Genomic DNA, 13,697 nt, shown 5'->3' on the forward strand with positions numbered 1-13,697 from the left:
GCCCTGGAAGCTAGGAAGGGCCCACCGAATAGCCATTTGTCCATCATGAAATTCCAGTAGGAAGACAGGACAGGCAGGAGGGTGGAGGACAGCCTCTCCTCCAGGCACATGGAAGGAAAGAACACAAACCAGAGAAAGACTTGAACCTAGTCTGCTTTACTCTGACTCTGTATTCCCCACCAGACACATTTCCACCATGACAGTAACAACTGTACTCTTCATGTTGTCATGAAACGGAAAGATCTGAGGTTTAGCAACAGAGACTCGTGTTCATTAAGAGCCCATGTTATGATAGACATCGTTTTAGCTATTTAAACTGTAAGATGCTTTACCTACATTTCATTTAATCCTTAAAACTACCCAATCCATGAGATAGGAGACATGTATCTATATTTTGACAGATGAGGACACAGCCTAAAGTCCCAGTACTTATAAAGTCAGATGTGGGTTCTTTCCATACTCCGGCTATTGTTGATAGTGCTGCTATAAACATGGGGGTGCATGTGTCCCTTCGAAACAGCACACCTGTATCCTGTGGATAAGTGCCTACTAGTGCATGGATAAAGAAGATGTGGTATATCTATACAATGGAGTATTACTCGGCAATCAGAAAGAATGAAATCTTGCCATTTGCAACTACGCAGATGGAACTGGAGGGTATTATGCTAAGTGAAATTAGTCAGTCAGAGAAAAACAAAAATCATATGACTTCACCCATATGAGGACTTCAAGAGACAAGACAGATGAACATAAGGGAAGGGAAACAAAAATAATATAAAAACAGAGAGAGGGACAAAACAGAAGAGACTCATAAATGTGGAGAACAAACTGAGGGTTACTGGAGGGGTTGTGGGAGAGGGGATGGGCTAAATGGATAAGGGGCACTGAGGAATCTACTCCCGAAATCATTGTTTCATTGTATGCTAACTAATTCGGATGTAAATTTTAAAAAATAAAAAATAAATAAACACACAAAACAACAACAACAAAAAAAATGAAAAATAAAGTCAGATGTGGTATAGGAAGACTACCTGCTGACCCTCAATATTATGTTTATTTGTTTGTTTGTTTGTGTTTTTTTTTTTTTCCCATTCCATTACAATGCTTTTCACATAATAAAGATACCTTGTCCCACCTGTAGTATCATAGAGACTATGAGCTAAAGGGAAAGTTCATTAGGATGCTATGGGGATTAAAACTATTATGCACCTGTCAGTCAGATATTATAGTTTGCTTGACGAAATGGCACACTTTCTTTATGGAACAATATGAACAATCTATTGTTATGCAATCATATAGATATATATGTTATTGAATAAAAAATAAGATTTTTATATTAGCCACATGTAAGTTATTTAACAATTATTAAAAAAATTTAAATGTTTATTTATTTTTGACAGACAGAGAGAGACAGAGCATGAGTAGGGGGAGGGGAAGAGAGAGAGGGAGACACAGAATCTGAAGCAGGCTCCGGGCTCTGAGCTGTCAACACAGAGTCCGACGCAGGGCTCGAACTCACGGAACGCGAGATCATGACCTGAGCCGAAGTCAGATGCTCAACTGACTGAGCCACCCAGGCACCCTAAATAATTATTTTTAAACTTACTACAATTTATTATCTTAAATGAGCCCACAGTTATTGTTTTTATAACTATACTGTCCACTAAGTAAGTATATAAAGTGGTTTCCTCCATCACCAGATTCTAAGATGGACGAGAGACAAATCTCTAGATGATTCATCTCTATGTCTCTAAGACTTAGCCCTGAAATCCTGGTGATAAATATTTTGTTATTTTTAAAAAAATTTTTAATGTTTATTTACTCTTGAGAGAGATAGTGAGTGGGGGAGGGGCAGAGGGAGAGGGAGACAGAATCCTAAGCAGGCTCTAGGATCTGAGCTGTCAGCGCAGAACCCGACGCAGGGCTCAAACTCACAAACCGCGAGATCATGACCTGAGCTGAAGTTGGACACTGAACCAACTGAGCCACCCAGGCACCCCTAATATTTTGAGGATATATATATTTATATATCAATTTCTTTTAAATATATTTAAAACAATGTCCATTGAGAACAATATGCGTAGTGAATAGCATCTCACCTTAGGCAATCATCATAACAGTTTTAAGAGTGTAGGCTCTGGTCAGGCTAACTGGGTTTAAATCCCTGCTCTGTGATTTACCAGCTCCATGATCTTAGGCAGGCCTCAGTGTTCCTTACCCTGTGATAGTCGATAACTGAACCAACCTCTTTCTGTGAGGAAAAAATGACTGATGCAAAGCATTCAGTTAAGTGACTTAAGACATAGTAAGTATCAATAAATACATATTATTGAGTGAAAAAATTAGCTGTAGATTCACTAATGTGCAAAGAAGTGTCTCATAGTGCACTATCATTAAAGATATGGAGAAGAAATATTTTTAGCTTGATCTAAAAGATCATATTTTGCCCTTATTTTCTGAACTCTACTTTTGAAAAAGAAACTATGGCCAGAAGAAGAAAAGGGGATTAAAGCATACTTCGGGGAATCATATACTTTCTCATTAATATTCCATTCTCCCTGCTTTCTAATTCAGCCTCTAAGTTGAACTGAAACCCCAAGCCTCCTCCAATCTTTTGATCAACTCAGAGTTTAATCCTTTCCATTTTAGCTGGATTTGCACTAAGAAGAGACTGTTAAATTATAGAAGACAACTCAATCTTTGCTGAGCATTAATGTATTTGATTTTTGCTTTTCTTTTCTTTTTTTTTTTAATTTCAGGGGATCCTAATGTCAAAATCTCTTTCTGGAATTTATGAGAGGATAAAAAGTAATATCTAAAATAAAAACTGTCTATCAAAAGTGATGTAGAGGTAAGTAAAAGCTTCATGAACAAAAACAAACTACCATGCTTTTGTGTTAGATATAAAATACCATCACTATTTTTTTATAAGAACCTCACTTTTGACAATGAGGAAATGAAGTACCCAAGAAAACATTTTCCTGATTAGAGCCTTTTATATAAATAAATATATTGCCCCTTTCCTGTCCTTCTTGACCAGTGTTAAACAATGGCCACTTATAAAGGAAATGATGTCAACACCCTACTGATAAAAATCAAACTGCACTGGAGAAAACACAGTGAAACATAACAGAAAAAACAAACAAACACAGCTTTCTAACTTATGTATGTCCTGGTAACTCCATGAAGAACAGTAAATTATTAAATTTAAAGCATATTTCCATTATGTTTGTACTGCTTTAATATATGTATCTTTCAGCAAAAACAACTACGAAATCCAAAGGAAAAGGTAAAAATAAATTGTCTTTGGCAAACAGAATTTACAGCCATAAATGTATGTAACTCCCTTTTGATTAAATCTTAAAATTTGACTGGCATTCCAATCCCTTTCATAGCTATCCATTCTGGAAAGGGCTATTTCAGCAGGGTTGAATGATTGTGGGGAATGATTCATCACAGAATGATTGTGGGGAATCTTGAAGACCATTTATCAGTTTAATGATAATGAATCAATGCTTGGCAGAACATTCAGACTATGGATAAAAGATCGTATAAAATACATGAAGAATGATCCCATACCTGTAGCAAAGTTGCAGGGTTAGAATTTAAGGTGTTGCAAATCAACCTTATTCTCAAGGAAGTGATTTCTCCCATGGACATTCTAACTCTTCCTGAATAAGCATATACCTGGATGACCTGTTTTGCCAGCTTAAAGAACCATGAAGATCAAATATCTTTTTAGTTTTTTAAATTCATGTCTTGTTTCCTCTCCTAATTAACAGCTTTTGTGCAAACTATGCAGAAGAATAAACTAATAGTAGTTCGTTTTATATATTTTGCCATCAGCGTTTTTGAGTTGATTATTAACCAGATACGGTGATTATAGGAATCCCTCCATTGTATCTGAATTTAAATATTTAAAACACTTTATATAAGTGCTATAAAAAAGCAGAGCTAATATTGGTATTCATTGTTATCTTGCATGTAAGACAATAAGATCATAAACTGTACCCTGTGCTATGAAGTAGGGAGAAGGATACGGTTTAAAATGGATGGTATCACCGGGGCACCGATGGATAGCTCAGTCGGTTAAGTGTTCAACTTTGGCTCAGGTCATGATCTCACAGTCTGTGAGTTTGAGCCCCTAGTCGGGTTCTGTGCTGACAGTTCAGAGCCTGGAGCCTGCTTCGGATTCTGTGTCTTCCTCTCTCTCTGCCCCTCCCCCACTTGTGCACACACACTCTCTCTCTCTCAAAAATAAATTAAACAGATATTAAAAAAAAATTTAAATGGATGGTGTCATCAAATCCCTAGAAGCAACATGGCACTCCAACTCCCAAATGTCCAAAGGAAATGTGAAATGCTTTCCATGCCAGAACTCTCAGTACTTCATTTCCTCTGGTATCAAAGGTCTTATTTTAATTAAAGCCCAGGCAGCGCGGAGGACTCAGTCACCACCACAATTTAAGAAGTCAAGGAAGCAGTAAAGCCAAAAAGATTACCCTCTAGGGAGCTCCAGGTGCTCCTGTCACAAAACCCTCTCTTTCCAGCAGTCTTGGGCTGTACAGCGTCGAAAGTCACAAGTTCTCAAGGAAAGCAACAGAGTGGAATATCAGTCCTTGAAATGACCTTGGAGATTTCTCAGCTGGCTTAATGCTCTCTACAAAGAGACCAAGGTGCAAAATAATAATGACAGTAATAATAATACACAATAGTGACTTATTCTGTTGTCATTCTAAGTAGATTTAGTCTATTCAACGAACAAATAAGCAGATTAAAGAAAGAAAAAAAGAAAGCCTTAATCCATGTCTCAAAATGAGACTGAACTTAGTATGTTTTCTAGTATACTATCTTGTTTTTAGTCTCTAGAATAATTTGTTAAATCAACATTTAATTGTTTAATTATAACCTCATATTTAAAAAGAGAGACAAAAGAAAGACATCAATATTAAGTGTGTGCTTCAGTTAATGGCTGTTATGTTTCAAATCAGGGAAACAATGTGAAGTATATCTCAATATAATAACAGAAAAAATGGAAGGGATGGAGACAAGCTCAAAAGGACCGTAGGACAATTACTCAGGCAAATAAAAAGCTTGACTGCATTGCACTGTAGTCTTTATTTTCAGATCATGTTCATTACTTCATCAAGTTTTGTTATTCACAAGGAATCGGCTATCATGCTACTCTTGTGACAAGCCTACAACCCTGAAATTCTTAGGATGAATTTGCAGCAGATCAATTTCCAGTAGACTTTTTAATTTGTCTCTAGAAACTTTGAAATTAAGGAGTAGGGTATTAAAAATGACTTTTAGGGTTCCCGCCCCCCCCCCAAACTACTTAGGACCACTTCTTGGATCATTTTATAATTTTATTATTTAAAAGAGTTATTTTTATAATAATCCTGTAGCAACATGAAACACATATAAATGACATAACTTGATACTGACTGCTAAAGGAAGGAAGAAAGAAAGTAATTATAAAGCGATACAGCCAAATAATGGAGTCATACAGTCCCATGATTGGAGATTCTACTTGAATTTGGAGTCTGATAAACCTGTGCTGAATTGCATTCTGGTTACCGGCCAGCCCTAGAATCTTAAACCTCAATCTGCATCTGTGCCTGTGGATGAGAGGCAAAATTTATATCTTTGTTGTGAGGATTAATGGATATAACAAATGAGATTGTCTGATATAGTGCTGTGTTGGATAAATTGTAGATATTCGAAAGATAATTTTTGTGCAAAAGCGCAAATATCCTGTAACTTTACATGTGCAAGCATAGATGGCGAAGACTAAGATGTAGAGAATCACTCTGAGAACTTGTTTTGCAGATAGTTATTTGAAGGATTTTAGGAATTTACTGGTAGTTACATGAACTAATGGAAACCGGCACTTCTTCCAAATCAAGCAAACATTCTAACCTTGAAACAAAACACCATGATCAATAGAGACAGACAGGGCGGGGTGGGCGGAGGGAATCTATATAAGAAACTGGGGCGCCTGGGTGGCGCAGTCGGTTAAGCGTCCGACTTCAGCCAGGTCACGATCTCGCGGTCCGTGAGTTCGAGCCCCGCATCGGGCTCTGGGCTGATGGCTCGGAGCCTGGAGCCTGTTTCGGATTCTGTGTCTCCCTCTCTCTCTGCCCCTCCCCCGTTCATGCTCTGTCTCTCTCTATCCCAAAAATAAATAAACGTTGAAAAAAAAAATTAAAAAAAAAAAAAAGAAACTGGTAAGGTCGCCTCTAGGAAGGAGAAATGGTGGACAAAAGTGGGAGAAGACATAATTTTCACTTTTTCCTCTGTTATGGATGGAATGTTTGTATCCCCCCAAAATTCACATGGTGGAATGCTATACCCTATTGTGGGACCTTTGGGAGGTAATTAGGGTGAGATGAGGTCACAATAAAGCCCTCATGAATGGGGTTAGTGCCCTTTACAAGAGTCATGAGAAAACTTGCTTCTCCCTTCTGCTCTCTGCCATGTGAGGATACAAAGAAAAGTCAGCAGTCTGCAACCTTGAGAAGGCTCTCACCAGAAATGGACCATGCTGGCACCCTCATCTGAGAGTTCCAAACTCTAGATATGTAAGGAATAAATGTCACTCAGTCTATATTACTTTGTTATAGAAGCCCGAACTGATGAAGAAACTCCTTTTTATATATCTGTATTTTGGTATTGTGTGTGTACATATTTTTGTTACAATTACTTTGTTATTTTGAAATAAATAGAAATTGAAGAGAAATAGCATTTAAGTACATTGCCACAGTTGCATTCCCAACAATCAGTTCTTCTATATTTGGATAGAAACTTCCAAAAAAAAAAAAAGAAAGAAAGAAAGAAAAGAAACTTCTCTATAGGGAATCAAATGAAAGTAGAAAAGTTTGTTAAGCATATTTTTCATTCTTTTATAGGAGTCAAAACATGCCTCACGTATTCAAGTAAACTAATTTTTTATTTATAAATAGAAAACTACCATCACAAGCAGCTATGCAATACTTCAACTAAATAGCAAATATTTTAAAAAGTCTATATGCAAACCCCCTTTCTAGTCATTGGATGGGGAAGCAACGGGAAGAAGTCATAAAAGATTCTATAGATATGGCTAAGATACAGAGAGCTCTCTGTGCTCCAGATTATGATGTAGTGGAGAAGACAGAAACATACTTAAACAACATAAGGCATCATGTGATAGATTTTGTAAGTGCACATGACATTTATACATGCTATATGAAGTAGAAGAAGGAAAGATATTTTGCGTGTAGGAATATTTGAGAAGGTGTCTTTGGGGAAGGTGTTATAAGAACAGATACCTGAAGGGTATCTATGGATTGAAAGGCCATTTAGACAATGAGATCAGCTTGAGTTACAAGGCAGTGTCTGGAGAGCTCAGGGTGTGTTAAGGCTGGGTGGGGTGCTGGGGCACCAAGAGAAGGACAGCACGTTCAGAGAAGAAACCTAGTCAAGAAAAAGCCAAACCAGATCAGGATTTGGACATCGTGCTAGGGATTTTGAACTTTTTTCTATAAAAAAAATTTGAGAAAATTTGAAGATCTTCTACCCATGTTTACATGTTCAGAAGATACTTCTATGGGTGTATAGAGGCTGGACTGGCATGTGAAGACACTTAGGACGGTGAGACAGGGAGGGTACACGAACCTTGGCTCTAACTGCCAGAGCAGAAATATTAAACTGTGGGCTGGCCTGCAAAGACAGCTCCAAAGCAGATACATCCCATGCCTCTTTTCACATATTTTTGAATCTGGAATCTTTAACATCCTGAAAAGAAACACATGTCTGGCATTATTCGTGATTACCTTAAGTGGCGAGGTAATTCAAAAGCAATTGCCTGGCTCCGTTAACCGGAATTATGCCAAGGTCATAGCTATTTTTTTTTTTATTTTTTTTGACTTTTATTTATTTTTAAGAGACAGAAAGAGACAGAGCATGAGCAGAGGAGGGGCAGAGAGAGAGGGAGACACAGAATCTCAAGCAGGCTCCAGGCTCCATGCTGTCAGCACAGAGCCCCATGCAGGGCTTAAACTCACAGACCTCAAGATCATGACCTGAGCCGAAGTCAGACGCTTAACCGACGGAGCCACCCAGGCACCCCAGTCATAGCTATTTGAGTCAATTAAAAAATAACCAGTTGAGATGCCGCCCTTTTAAGAGTTCAGGCTAGACCATTTTCACTATCCACACTAAGATTTTTTTTTTTCAACTATGGATGCATTTGCTTTGAAACTGGGTTTTTGTATAACAAAATGTTGTGCAGTAAGCTTCCAGGGATAGTTTCCTAAGATAAGGTTTCATTTAAAGCTTTTGATTCTTTGTATAAATAAGAGATATTTTTCCAACCCAAGAAGCTAAGGGTTACTTCTGAAATTCTTTGGAAAAGTTACACCGGCTAGATAGCTGGCTCACAGTTGAAGAAATGCCTTTGTAGTTTAGGGAAGCTTAAACAGAAGCCTTCGTTGCTGATTTGCCGACTGTGTCAAACATCAGAGGAATTTTCCAATGGGCCTTTACGAGTTTAGCATTTGTTTTAATTAGGAAGATACCTGGATGTTTAATGGGAACTTTTCAAGCTATTGGAGCAGAACTAGAGTAAATGACCGTATTTATTTGAAGACATAACGTTAACAGTGTCACAGGTGCTTCATAAAGCAACACATAATTGCAAATGGGAGGTGAGGAAAGTAACAGAAGAGAAATTTACATCAAAGAAAATTATATCCATATATGTAGCTTAGTTTTTCTTACCACTAACGTTCAAAACAATACATGCTTACCAGGAAAGACAAAAGAAACCTATTTTCATAACAGATATCTGTAAGAATATTCATTTTATTTTGCTTGAATGAGTTCCATTATCAGTAGAACTTAAACAGTTTGCAGCAATATGGTTTTTCTGGTTATCAAGAAAATCTTGATATTTGAGTTTTTGTTTAGACAACGGGCTCTTTAGTTAAGAGAGGGAACTTCTATAAACTATTCAAAACTTGAGTATGCTGTTCATTTTTTAAAATAAAAGCTATGATAAAAATCTAAGTTCTCTTTAAGAAGTAAGTTGGTGCTAGAAGCTTCTAGGAAGAAATACTTATAAAAAGAAAAGGCTTGAATAGCTTATAAAAAAATTTTAGTATACATTAGCTTTTTATGCCAGTTGGTCATTTTAAAGGACAGAATCTCTTAGAAAAGTAGAGAAATTAGAAGAAACAGGAAATAAACACTTTACCAGGAAGAAAGTCTCTGAGAGGTTTGGGTAAATCTGGGCACTGATGCCTCCTGAAAATATTTATATACTGAGGTGGATATTTCTTTTCTACCTCGGGCCACATGGGGCAAAAAGCTGTAAAAATCTGGAAATCCCAGCCAGGTGAGCTAATAGCTAATCAGAAGTCCTAAGGAGGCAACTTAATGTCTTGTCTCTGATCAGCTGTGAGCAGTGCTTAAAAACCTCTCAAGTAAGTTCAGAGTCAACTTTCTGTGAGGGCTATTTTTATCAAGGTTGTTCCAAAACACCAAAGTACTGGGAGTCCATAGTGTGTCTTCCAATGACTTTGCATTTAGGAAAATGCCTTGAATGAGTTAGAATAAGATTTGAATTTGCAATGGCTAGTAAGAATTCAAGTGTATTAAAATTTCTGACTTCTTCAACATTTGTTCTCAGTATTGTCATTTTATGATATATAAGTAATACGAGGAAATGTTTAAATGTTAACATCTGTGTTTTGTTATTTTAAAAAAAGGTACTGGGTAGGTAGGAAAGAAATAGCAGTGATGAAAAATTAAGGCTGTGGCCAGTGGTGCATGAAAACATATTCAGCACCCCTTTTATCTGGTGGCAGCCACCGTGTTATGCCTGTAGAACTTAGACAGAAAGTTGCTTAGCCTAATAAGCTCCAGTTTATGGAGAGAGGGCAGAATAATACGACATTATTCTGGACAAGTGTAAGAAATGGTAGTAGTTCCGTATCTCTGAAGTACAACAATGTCTGAATTCCAACTTTGGTCATTTCACGTATTTCATCAGGCTGTAACTTAACCTCAGGGGTTTATCTCTTTGCTTTTAAAGGATTATTCATGAAACCAAGGGACTGCAGCCATTCTGGAATAATCCCATTTGCTCAGCACACATCATGTATAATACCACCTCACTCATAAGGGCCATTTTTCTTCCAGGACCTTTTATTGGTATTATGTTACCAACCCTCTGAGTTTCCCTGTGAGGCATGTATCAATGGTACCACGTTATTTCTGAAATTAAACCACAGAGAAGTTGGAAGTCTGTCCTAAGTTAAAATACACACTATATAATTATTGTGTACTATTTGTGATGAGTGTCTGTCTCTTTTTTTCTCACTTAGCAAAATGTACAACCAAAGTGACCAGAGGAAAGGGAAAGTGGGCAATCTAATTCATAGTGTCACTTAATAGATGGCAAAACTGAATCCTTGCAAATTTCTAAACCACTTTCTTTGATTTAATTTGTCAGGCCACAGAGCAATGCAACAGAATTGCCATATGAAGAAAAACTATCTAAATATGTCCTTCACCTTGGTAGAATCTAGTGAAAACAAAGAGGGAGAAATTTAAACAAATCTTTATTTTTTAAAAAAAATAACTGTATTTAACATGAAATAAACATTTAATCTTCTTATAAAAATAAGGTGAATTATTTTGGTTTCCTGGCCTACAGGGTTGAATCCAGGTTTTGTCAGTTTAGAAGTTTATATAATTGGGGACCCCTTAAAAATTCATAACAAATATATATATATATATATATATATATATATATATATATATAACAAGAAAAGAATTGCAATAAATTCCAAATTTTTCTGAGGTTATAAATATAGTAAGCATCAAAATATCAGAAAGATCATAATAGTTTAATTAATTTATTGTCTTCCTAATTTTTTTGTGTACGCTTTTATATTATAATAATTTTGTACTATTTTCTGTTGAGAGAATAATAGGAAGAGAATTTAGTCTTTGTTTTAGTATTGGTGAACACAACTTTTTCCCCCAATAGTTTAGAAAGTCTCCCTTACCTCTACCCATCATCATCAATAATGTTATACAGGACCATTAACATTATACAGCTGTCAAACACATTAGTCTCTCCTTTATCTGTGGTTTTCTTTCTGTGGCTTCAGTTACCCATGGACAACTGTGGCCTGGAAGCAGATGATCCTCCTTGTACATGTCATCAGAAGGTCAACAGTAGCCTAACACTACATCATAATGCCTATATCATTCACCTCACTTCATCTCATCACATGGGCATTTTATCATCTCATATCATTCATTCTAAGAAGAAGGGTGAATATAATACATTAAGTATTTTGAGAGAGAGAAAGAGAGAAAGACCACATTCACATAACTTGCATTAAAGTATATTGCTTTGTGCCCTATTTTATTATTACTTATTATCATCAATCTCTTACTATGCCTAAGTTATAAACTAAACTTTAGGATAGGTAGGTATCTTAACTTAACCTCAGGAAAAAAAATAGTACAGTTGGTCCTTGAATAATGCAGGGATTAGGGGTGCCAACCCCCCACTGAGTTTAACTTTTGACTCCCCAAAAGCTTAACTACTAATAGCCTACTGTGGAACAGAAACCTTACGGATAACACAAATAGTCGATAAAACATATTCTGCATATGTGTTATATACTATCATCTTATAATGAAGTGAGCTAGAGAAAAAAAAATGTGAAGAAAATTATAAGGAAGAGAAAATACACTTTCATGAATTTTTTTTATAGTATAGTACTGTATAAGTGGGCCTGTGTAGTGTAAACTCTTGTTAAGAGCCAACTGTATACGTGGAGTCCACTACTATCCACAGTTTCAGGCATCCACCAGAGCTTGGAACATATCCCCTGCAAATAAGGGGGACTACTATATAGGAGAACATCTTTATCAAATGCCTTTTACAGAGAACCTTATGATTTTAGGGTATTTTAAGTTTCGTTATGCAATGTAATCACATGGTCTTTGAATTGATGACAAAGGACCTCTACTCTGTCTTTTGTGTCAGGATTAAGATTCCTGGAATAGCCATCTCTGCATTCAGACAGTGGGCAATTACTCTACGTGTATAGGAAAGTTATTGTGAACTACATAAATGTATCCCACTAAACCCAAACTCAAAGTATCCTCAGGATAAGTAACTACCTTTATCCAGATTTCCACACATGTTTGTGGCCACTCCAATATGGCTTGACATTGGGGGAAGTGGGGATGGAAAGATAGCAGAATTTTTAAAAAATATTTACTTATTTATTTTGAGAGAGAGAGAGAGTGCATCTGCGTGCACACGAGCAGGGGAGAGGCAGAGAGAGAGGGAGAGAGAATCCCAACTGATTCAGTGCAGAGCCTGACTCAGATTCCATCTCACAAAAAACCATGAGATCATGACCTGCACTGAAGTCAAGAGTAGGATGTTCAACCAACTGAGCCACTATGGCACTCGGAAAGACAGTGGTCTTAATCAACTTCAGTTAAAGTGTCTTATAATGATAAATTTCACAAAAATTATTGTGACCCTGTAAACATTGCTAGGGTCCTTCTGTCAAGGAGCCTGTATAAGTAAGGGGCTAAATCATAGTAAATTTGTCTCTGCTAAATTTAACAAATTAAAGAAACTTAAAGATTTATATAAAATTTAGAGTACTAAAATTTATGTAAAATTTACAAATTAAGGTATCTCTTGGTAGGCATCCTTTTTCCATGTCATAAATAATTAACAATTAATGAGTTTGTTTTAGTAACATATGTACCACAACAATATGAAGGATGAATGGCAATCTTAACACTGAGAAAACACTTTTATGATGTTCAGTAGATTCTAATGTAAGACTAGGTCTGCCAAATCGAATTTTCAATAATGTAAAAGATTCAAAAGGCATTACCTACAGTTGAGGTTGTGGAACAAATGGCTGATTAACTAATACAATGCTTAAGTGTTTGACTAGTATAATGAGAAATCTGAGCACTTTTCGGAATATGATGGTATTCCCATGATGGTAAAAAAAAAAAAAAAATTACAAATAGTTATCAAAAGTCTGAATATCTAAGGGAATATTGTCTGGGGACTTCTGTCAATGGGATGACCTATCCTAAGATGAAATTGATATGTAGGTGAAATCTTTTTGGCTACAATTTATTAAGAAATACTTCCATGAGGTGAAAAATGCAGTTCATAATGATACAGTTGCCTGAAAATCACTACTCCAAAATAAGATTTTGCTCCTTGTTTTGTGTGACATGAATATAAACATAAAAATGGATCGGATGATTATTTTTACTAAATATTCTTTCCATTTTTCATTAATCTATGTGCTAGATTCTGAAAGATAATTTTTAGTCATCAGTCTATAAGTTTTCTTCCTTCCACCCTTCCTTTTCTTTTCTTTTCTTTTCTTTTCTTTTCTTTTCTTTTCTTTTCTTTTCTTTTCTTTTCTTTTCTTTTCTTTTCTTTTCTTTTCTTTCTTTCTTTCTTTCTTTCTTTCTTTCTTTCTTTCTTTCTTTCTTTCTCCCTTCTTTCCTTCCTTCCTTCCTTCCTTCCTTCCTTCCTTCCTTCCTTCCTTCTCCCATTGATCATTAAAAGAACAGTGAACAAGATAGTTAAGTACTTAATTGCTCAGTTTTCTTACTGATAATTTCCTTATTTTGGCTTGTTCTCC

General features: G+C 36.2%; 1 long non-coding RNA gene across 1 annotated transcript in view; it reads left to right on the forward strand.

The window, feature by feature from the left end:
- Positions 1–13,697, forward strand: part of LOC147581774 (uncharacterized) — an 83,050-nt gene that overhangs the window by 43,809 nt on the left and 25,544 nt on the right. The window contains exon 2 of the long non-coding RNA XR_015250237.1: positions 2,760–2,851. This is a non-coding gene — a long non-coding RNA (uncharacterized LOC147581774). The remainder of the gene's footprint in view (positions 1–2,759; positions 2,852–13,697) is intronic.

Source organism: Puma concolor, chromosome B1 (assembly GCF_028749965.1).
Source record: "Puma concolor isolate L17-30 chromosome B1, mPumCon1.1.hap2, whole genome shotgun sequence".
NCBI lineage: Eukaryota > Metazoa > Chordata > Mammalia > Carnivora > Felidae > Puma > Puma concolor.